The sequence below is a fragment of the Brachyhypopomus gauderio genome, unplaced genomic scaffold, assembly GCF_052324685.1.
Source record: "Brachyhypopomus gauderio isolate BG-103 unplaced genomic scaffold, BGAUD_0.2 sc60, whole genome shotgun sequence".
In the NCBI taxonomy this organism is placed as follows: domain Eukaryota; kingdom Metazoa; phylum Chordata; class Actinopteri; order Gymnotiformes; family Hypopomidae; genus Brachyhypopomus; species Brachyhypopomus gauderio.
In genome coordinates this window covers 1,562,527-1,572,534 of record NW_027506881.1, presented here as the reverse complement: position 1 = coordinate 1,572,534, position 10,008 = coordinate 1,562,527, and the positions used below count along the sequence as shown (strand labels likewise).

At 41.5% G+C, this 10,008-nt stretch overlaps 1 long non-coding RNA gene across 2 annotated transcripts; it reads right to left on the bottom strand.

Moving 5' to 3' along the window:
- Nucleotides 1-899: 899 nt before the first annotated feature.
- On the bottom strand, nt 900-9,901 carry LOC143489272 (uncharacterized). Of its 2 annotated transcripts, none has more exons than XR_013124629.1 (6): nt 9,481-9,901; nt 6,070-6,423; nt 5,343-5,980; nt 5,010-5,125; nt 4,725-4,827; nt 900-4,389 (listed from the first exon to the last, which is right to left on the bottom strand). It is a non-coding gene; the product is annotated as an uncharacterized LOC143489272 (long non-coding RNA). The 2 variants fall into 2 exon arrangements; XR_013124630.1 differs by having other exon boundaries at nt 6,070-6,400.
- Between the last annotated feature and the right edge of the window lie 107 nt (nt 9,902-10,008).

Genomic DNA, 10,008 nt, shown 5'->3' with positions numbered 1-10,008 from the left:
TATGAAAGGTGCTATATAAATAAACTTGCCTTGCCTTCAAATATAGTATTCTTATATTTCTTATTTAGGTTTCAGCTTTACATCAAGATGAATATGTCACAACAAACACAGAGTCTCGCTGGAGAAGAAAAATGAGGAAGCCACCAAAACTCTCCAAACGATATAGAAGGCTAAAAACATTGGTGAGTATAATAATTTAAAATATATATCTTTGAACATATAGAGGCCACTTTACTTATTTTATTTTAGAGATACTTTTGTATCTCTAAAATGCTGGTGTGTTTAAAGTGTGTATGTCACGTTGAGGACCCCGGCGTGTGTAAACGTGGTCCACGTGCTTTGTCTGCGTCTGTGGAACTCTGTGGTGAAGGCTATGTCGTGTGATAATGTGTATCACCTGTGAATCGTCTCGTAATCACATGGGGCTAATGTAGTTTGTCTATTTAATGTGTGCTCGCGCGGTGTCCTGTGCTCGTCAATGTCTAGGTTTACACGTTGCTGTGTGTATGAAAGTTGTTTGTTGCTCGTGCGCTATTGCGCAATATCTGTTAAAATAAACGAAGTGACGTCAATCCAGAGGATTCCGTGTCTCGTGACAGCCCGAACGTCACAGTGTAGCACATCTCTTGATGGAAAAATGCACTGATAACATGGTCACTGAACTTTGCGTTGGGAAAAAAAATCTAACTGGGTGTTATAAATATAATGTATCTTATATTGCAGAAGGAATCTAACTCAGGAGCCCAAAACACAGGTGTATATTGTTGGGATATTTTTTCTTGACCCAGATAGGCCCCAACACTGCCCCGATGAACCGATTGGTTTTGACTGAGTTACCCAAGCAAAGTCTTAACACCAAAAGTTCTTTTAGATCAATTTATATGAAATATAAATGAGTACAAAATAGCCAAAGTATATATGGTACAAACTCTCCAGTGCACTGGTGCTAGTTGCCTAGAAGTCTACCTAACCCAAGTGGATCTCAGCAGCGTCCCAGTAAAAAGGGCTCTGCACCTTAGTTGCCCTCTCCTCTGTCCCTTCAGGAAATACTGTCTCAAATGATAAATAGTTCATTATTATCAGGTTCTCAATAGTGTTTCAATTCATGGGGGGTCGTGAACATTTTTATGTTCCCTAGGGGGGGCATGACAGAAAATAATTGAGAACCACTGCCTTATCAGGAGAGTAGGTACAGTAGACTGGGTGTAGGGGAATGGAAAATCCAGGGAGAGAGATTCTAACTGAGGTGCAGACACACAGGTAAGGGAATGAACATGTCAATGTGTTCTGATTAAGGATTTGCTGGGTGTATGTATGTCTGAAACACATCTGGAACAGGAACATCTGTCCAGCGCAGTGGAGTTGGGGTGAAGCAGGGGGACCATAACAGCTGGAACAGGTTGAGACTCAGTAGCAGCATGACGTCAGGAGTAGATTTACCTCAGCAAGAGGAGAGATAAGATCATTAGACATGTCTTAGTACAGAGAAGTGTAAATTAATGGACTATAGTGTGCAAGGCTCCAGCAGATCTAGCTATGGCAGCACAGCTAAAAGGGTGGAGCTAGAAAATAGCACAGGCATGAGGATCCCTGAGACATCAGGATTAGGTTTATCTGCAGGCAGAGGCAAAGAATAAGACATGTTAACATAATGTTTTTATATGAGGAGAGAGGTGCATTCGCCGACTAACACGTCCAGGTCTCCTAAAAAGAACAACATGAGTGACCTTAATCTGAAAAATGAAACACCAGAAGACTTTTTAACCCATGTGGTGTAAATACTTGTCCAAACATTCTCAGGTATGGCCAGTTTTTTTGTTTGTTTGTTTTGTTAGGGTTGCATCTTGCACAGATGAAGCACGAGTCTAAAAGTAACAGTTTTACAGGTGAAGCTTCTACAAAGTTAATCACAAATCATTAATGACCCCCCTTTGGGTGCCATATGAAATGCCATGAACATGTCGCACACGAAATGGTAGGCAAGACTTGGGGAGAGCTATCCTACTGTCGGGGGCAGGAATGGCCTCAAGCAGGCAGGCATGTCCTGTAAAAACAATCAAGAGATTTTGAAAGATATGCAACACGCCTATATTTACCACCATGCTCTTGAGGCAGGACCCTCGCCATGACCCCATATTCAGAGACCCCATTGCTCCTGATTACCTCCAAGAACTTATTTCCAATTATGAACCCCCACGTCCACTAACATCACAGGTTGCTGGCTTCTTATTAGTTCCAATAATAGCTAATAAATAATAATGAATAATGAGGTAACAGCAGGGGGAAGATTAAATGGATGAAGGATCAACCCACTGCCCTGGCCCCTCTTACCACCCCGAATTACCCCCTGCTAGGGTTGTATCACCACAGCCCTGGACTACCATTACTGACCATCAAGAAGTCTAGGACTCTTAAGAATAAGAATTACACAGATAACACATGTATATAAATATCGCACATATACGCAAATTCTAACACAATGTGCAAGTATGTTTCATTACAACAAATATAAGTTTTATAAAAAGAAGTTTGCAGCAAGTGTGATTCCAAATATATTTTGGTTTCTCCCGAGGTTTCTTCCTATTCACCATCATAGGGAGTTTTTCCTCGCCACTGTCGCCTTTGGCTTGCTCATTAGGGTTCTAGATCCATAGTATTGTTAACCTTGTAAATCCTGTAAAGCGCTTTGTGACAACATGTGTTGTGAAAAGCGCTATACAAATAAACTTTGATTTGATTTAGTTTACTCTTTAGTGGGATTCAGTGAATTTGCCATTGCACTATACGTACTGCTAACACATTGTTTATTCTTTAGCACGAAAAAATATGCGTAAAATGCGCATGAAACACATACAAAATGAGCTAGTCAGTATGTGCCCCGGCCCTTAAATTCAATTAAGCTGCCGCTGAGAATCATTTAAATCTGCTAAATATTAGATCCCTGTCATCTAAAGCATTACATGTTTTGCTTGACGGAAACTTGGACTCGGCCAGGCGACTATATGGCCCTAAACGAAGCGTCTCCCTCTGGCTATAGATATGTTCATAACCCCCGTCTAAATGGTAGCGGAGGTGATGTCGCCACACTGTATGACTCTGATATAGGTGTCTCTCAAAAATCCAGCTTCAAGTTTAATTTGAACATCTTTTGAACATCTCATCCTCACTGTATCAAATTTATCAACCAAAGTGGCACAGACATTTATGTTAATTACTCTTTACTGCCCCCTGGTTCATATTCTGAGTTTTTGCTACTGAGCCTCATTTGAACTTGTCTTGAAGAATTTCAACTAAAGTTTGATCAGCCTGTCATTTGATTTTCCACTTGGATTTTGAGTATGATTCCAAATGCAGACCTCCATGGGATAATAATTTTGATTTACATTGATCATTTTTTATGCTATTTTGTTCTCAACACTTTCCACTATGTAATAAATAGATTTTCTACAGTATATTTATATTTGCAAGAGTTATGGCATAATTTAGCATTTCACTAGCCTTACTGAAAAGGTGAATCCACCAACTTTGTTATATCTGCATGACAATTAGGCAACCAAGATTTGAAATAAACTAAAACAGAATGAACATAAATATTCTGGCCTACAAACCACTTCTAAACCAAATAACCAGTTGGTCAAGTCTTTAAATCACAGAAAGCAAATGTGTCTAAAGTTAACATAGGCTAAGTGTTTCAGATTGTAGACAATGGTGATGAAGATAGGGGAGCTTGAAACCCTGAGGCGTTTGATTCCTTAGATGAAGGAGAATACAAATTAAGATGAAGAACAGGAGTACTTTAAAGTCTATTTAACTGGTTGTGGAGATCCAGTATTACATGGCATTTTACATGTAAATGAACATCTGACTGTAAGAGTCACTTCAATAATCCCTCCAGGGACCTTGGTCATATTTTTGTCACATTTATTTTCAGAAGAGCAGTGAATTCTATTGCCCCCCTGTGTCAATAGTATGTCAAGTTAGAGTCTCTCCTGTGTGAGTGTGATGGTCTCTCTACTCAATATTTATGTGGTGGATTTTACTGAATCAGCTGACAGGAGCCACTAACAATCTCAACTGGAACTTGGTGTGATTACTGAAACTAAATGTAATGTGTGTTGTACAGAACTCTCTGTGTGTGTGTATGTGTGTGTGTGTGTGTGTGTGTGTGAGAGAGACAAGGACATTGTTAAGACACATGCACACATTTAAAATGCTTCTATTTAAAGATGTTTAGGAAGAACTAATATATGCCAGTGTGTGTAATGCTGGATGTCAGACGATATCAGGTTGATGAGCAGGTGCAGCACCTTCATTTCACCTGTGCAGGTGCAGCTGCTGAGGGCATCCACACAGGGGGACAGGAGGAATGTTCTCAGGCTGCAGAGCACCCTGGTGTGGAAAAGAACACAGTAAATTAAAAAACACCCTAACAATCAGGGTTGGGTTGAAACTGTGTGTGTGTGTGTGTGTGTGTGTGTGTGTGTGTGTGTGTGTGTGACAAGGACGTTGTTGAGACACAACTTAAGTATAACTTCCCTAAGCTTCGATATATGTCTGTAATTATTAATTAGAACAAGAACGTCATTATTGTAACTTCATTAGTGAGACAAAGAGGTGTTTCTGGGTTTTCTGGAGTCCCCATGTCTTAGCTGTGCAGGGTGTTGCTGGTGGAGACATTGTGTGTTGGTGCTACGGTTGTTTCCTAGTGTGGAAGTTGACCTCACCTTTTTACACCTTATCACAGAGCACATAGACCTCAGTCTTTCCTGTACAGGGACCTTGAACAACATTTAGCCCGCTGATCTTCAGTTTCTTCAGTTTCAGCTACTACACACACACACACACACACACACACACACACACACACACACACACACACACACACACACACACACACACACACACACACACACACACACACACACACACACACACAGCATTTTAATATTTTAAAGCTGATATCTGAGATCTGAAGTATGTTTGTGTAGTAACATGGTGGAGCGTCATACTCTTGTCATATATAAGGTTGGACACGCGGGGACTGAGTTGGACTCTGTCTCCATCCTCACGCTCCAGCTCACACAGCCGCACCACGTTCATGTCCATGTCTTCAATGAGAGACCAGCTGCAGAGAGAGAGAGAGAGAGAGAGAGAGAAAGAGAGAGAAACACAACCATGTATCAAATAACTAAATCTCATGGCAAATTTCCTAGTACACTTGCACATATATGGGTACACTAGTTACACTTTACTATAGTTACATTACAAAGCATTTCATCATCAGCAGTCTTCTCAACTCGCTGGTGTTACGTTTGAATTCTTGACATAACCGGTGGACCTGCCTGGCGAACTTCTCTCCGCCCACGTCTCTAGGGTTGTGCATCTGTCACATGACTTCTTTGATGTTGGACACAGTCCATGGGGGGTGGACCACCATCAGTCCTTCATGGTCTGTCACCTCTACCTTTGGCATCTGGTGGTTCTCTTGTCTCTCCTTTTTCTGTGTTTTCTTTCTAATGAGGCCTGCGTTTTGAAACTTGACCCCCCCGACCGTGTGAGCCCACGTGCTTGCTCTTCTCCTGTTTCCTGCTCATTCTCTGTGTCGTAACCGCTGTAATCTTCTGGGCTGGTGCTGGTGATGATGATGATTGCAGCACCAGCAGCTGGGTTAGTGATGATGATGATGATGATGATGATGGCACCACCAGCAGTAGTGCCTGCGCTGCTGTCCTCTGTTCAGCTTGTGAGTCAGTTTTCTGGGCTGAAGTTTTCTGGTCCCGATGCTGCTCTTGTGGTGTTGATGGCGGTTCGTGGTGTTGTCTCCTCGGTGTTGGGTTGGCTCGGGGTCTCGAGGGCACAACTTCCAGGTCTGGATCAGCCTGCAACTTCAAGCACTGAGATGGTTGAGACGGACCTGCCTGCATGATTCTCTTACCTGCTTCTTTCTGCCACATTCCAAGTGCCTTCCAGTTGTTAAATACTGAAATGCAATTAAAATGCGATTAATTTCGATTAATTAATCACAAAGCTTCTGATTAATTTTTTAATTATATATATACATGTAAGTACCAAATATAAGAATATAAGAATAAATTCTGCACTCTTAGGGAAACGTGCTCTTGTCGGGCACAGGTCTTCTCACTGGAACATGTCTACATTCCCACCTTCTCCCTGTCTAGTGTCCTTGACCCAGAGGGTGACCTTAAACTTCCTCATTTGGTCGTACGCCATGTTAAAAAAGTAGGAAAGTAGAGTTTCAGCATTTTCTATAACATGATCCTCCAGCAGAACACTGCTTCCTTCCTGAATTTCCTGAATTTATTGAGGTCCAGGTTCAGCTCTCTCAAGTGTGATGAAGGGTTTGACTCCAGAGCTGAGGACAGAGCAGCGCAGTCTTCCTCTGAAATATTGCAGTCAGATGGCCTGTAGACAGAAGGAGATAAAAACACACTTACAGCTGCACATAACAAACGCATCTCACACACAAGGTCTTTCACATTTCAGAATACACACACTCAGAAATGAAGCTGCACCAGTCTAATCACCCCAAACACATATGTTGTGTGTGTGTGTATTAGAGAGGGATGCTACGATGTGTGTGTGCATGTGTGTGTGTATAAATAGAGAGTGAGAGAGAAGGGAGTGTGTGTATGTGATTCATGTGTATGTGATCTGATAAATACACTGATAATATGGATGTTTCAGAGATAGGAAGAGGGTAATAGCAATTATTTGTGTGTATGTGAAGGAGAGACAAACACTATTTTTAAGTGTGTATTTATAAGCACATATATAAAGCATATGTATACAAAGCCTTTTGCATATTTGCCAAATCCTTAACTTTAGTTAACCTTAACTTTAGTTATCTCTCATGCTCTTAACATTTTTGTGGTGCTTTGACACTTCATTTCATACCATTAAAGATACTTTGAACTACTCTGTAGTGATGGGACATCTGAAGCTACGCTTCGAAGCGTGTACCGAGTAAAAAGGGGCGTGTCCGGTGAAGCCCCGCTTCGGAGCTTGTGTTAGATTGAGCAAAATCACGTGATCAGCAACAAACGAGGCCTCGCATTACATCGGCCACGTCATTGCTTCATTTTGCGTATCGTTTTTCAAAATAAAAGCGCTATGAACCCTGTTGCTTCGTGTTGTAGAAGGTGGTTAAATTTAAAATCTGGAACGTTCTAAATTCTTTTTGTTTGATCAGGATGTACATCAGATTCACACATCAAAAACAGACTAAAAACCATTGGAAGAGGCAAACCTTATTTGTAATGTTAAAAACATTTTACATTTGGCAGACGCCCTTATCCAGAGCGACTTACATTTTATCTCATTTTTATATAAGTGAACAATTGAGGGTTAAGGGGCACCTCAGTCATGGCCTCAGGTCTGGGAATCGAACCCACGACCCTCCGGTTACAAGACCAGTTCCCTAACCACTTCCCTTCCCTAACCACCAGGCCATGACTACCAAACCAGATCTAGAACCCCCAAGAAGCAATTATTTAAAACACATTTTGTTTTTTTTTTTAATCAGTTTCTAACTCAAAATATTCAGTCTGCCTCAACAACCACTCAATTCCCAATATAGTAAAGTACAACATATCTTCATTGTCAAATACGTTCATGACATACAAGAAAACCCAACACAACCACTAATGGTCAAGGATTAGATTGGCTACAAATCATTTTAATAATTAAAACATGACAATTAATTATGATTTAAATGGTTCTCCTGTTACTATACATGAGTTTGATGGAAACTGTGACAATATTGCATTTACAAATTGTTGAAAGTATGATCCAACTGAATGACGAGGCTGTTACAGTTTCACCAGCAGATGTCACTAGTGAGTGATGAATGAAGCCTCGAGTAATGAACCTTTTTGCAAAGCAAAGGGTTGGAAAGCTTCATTGCTTCAAGAGGCTTCATTTGCCCATCACTACTACTCTGAACTGAGTGTTAAAGACTGAGAGAAAATTGAGAGTGCAGCTAGATGCAGCTAGACAACCTGCAGAGACGAGAACAACTCCTCCCCATGCACTACAACACACACATGTTGCTCTGTTGCTGTTGCGTTGTGTTCCTGCCTCAGGTGGGTGGGGCCCATTATAATCCCCAGCACCTGAGGGCCATTTGTCCATCTATATATAGCTTGTCTTTGTACCAATTGACTGCTGGTGATTGTTTCCTTACTTTGGATCATGTCTCGGGTTTTGTGTTGTGCACCTTAAGCCACGTTCACACTACACGATTTTAGGCTGGTTTTTCAGTCGCCGACTGTTTTTTGTAGATCGCCGACAGAAACTGTGGTTGGAGGCAAATCGGCGATCACTCGGCGCTCGCTCAGTCGTGTTGTAGTGACATGCTGAAAGACGCTCGCCGAGTGGTCGCAGAGTGGTCGCCGACTCATCGCAGACGCCCGGCAAATATCTAGCATGTTTAATATCTAGCATGTTTAATATCTAGCATGTTTAATATCTAGCCCAGTCGGCGACTGTTCTCGTGTTTTTGGAGGGCAGCCAGATGAGTCGGCGATTCCCCAGTCGTTTAATTCGTGAGCCCATGTCACCGATCAGTCATGTAGTGTGAAAGCCACAACAACTGAAAGACTCGCGATTACAGCACAACCAGTCATGTAGTGCGAACGGTACAAAAACCTGACGACTGAAAAGTCGTGTAGTGTGAACCTGGCATTATTCATTAAATTCCTCCTTTTCCCCGAGACTGGCATGAGTCTTACTCAGTCATTAGAAACACTGCACACGTCCTGTTCACTTGTTCACTTCCTGTTCATAAATCTCACAATGTTAATGTTAATCAACAGGGTTCAGTTCTTGGCCATTTCCATTTAATTATCTATATGTATATCTATATCACATTCTACAGAAGCACCATAGAGAGCATTCTGACCAGCTGCATCTCTGTGTGCCATCTGTTATATTCTTGAAATCCTCTCTTAATCCTGGTTACTGGAAATCTATTGATACATTTCATTTCATCTCATTTATTTTTCTTATATATCCAAAACTTTGTTGTACAAAACTGTAGTTCTAGTCCCTGGTCCTAAGTCCATCGTTTCCAGACTTCATGGTGCCACGATCTTCTTCTACCGCTGCTATATTGCTAGACTTAGGCCCATAGCCATCCACCATCACACAGACGCTCTGGTTCATGCTTAATCATGTCCAATCTTGATTATATTCACTTATTATATCTTGATAACTTTATCCTGAAACTCAAAACATCCTTTTTGTTTGGCAAACCAAAACAAACCGGTGTGCTCACTGTAGTATGTCTGCTACGTTACACTGGTTATCTATCTCACAATGCATTCAGTTTAAACGTATTTCCACACACACATGTTGGTGAAGTGTACTTACTGGCCATGGGCCTCCACTAGACACACACACACATGAAAACATGAGTGTAGTATTAAAAACACCTCCATAACACTGTTGTCATTAACGTACCCTTTACCGTCTTGTGTTACAATCTCAAGATGAGCTGTTGCTCGGCCTTTTCTCACAATATCCACTTTTTCGTTGAATGGCCGTCTTGAAAATGGTGTTGTTATCCTGCGATTACATCCTTTCCTCTTGTGAAACATCACGGTAGCTCTGCTAGCAGCTGCTAACTAGCTAGCGCACAAGCTAAAAGCTCACGAGACGTAGAACGGTCGCACGCGGACCAGCGACAGGGTTGCCAGGTCTTACAAAATTATCCAGCACAAAGTCAGTCTAAAACCCACCCTTCAGAAGCTCAAACTAGCCCAAAGTTAGTATTTTGTTTATGAGGGATTTATTATCAGTATTGCGATTTATATTAAAGTCATTAATAATATTGTAACATTAGTGTTTATCAACTAAATAGTAACCCAAGAAAACGCGCCCCGCCTCCGCTGAATTTTCACCCGTGACTAGATTTCCAAACAAGCCCAATTTGGCGTGAAAACCGCGAACCTGGCAACTCTGACCAGCGAGAATATCCCGAGACCATTG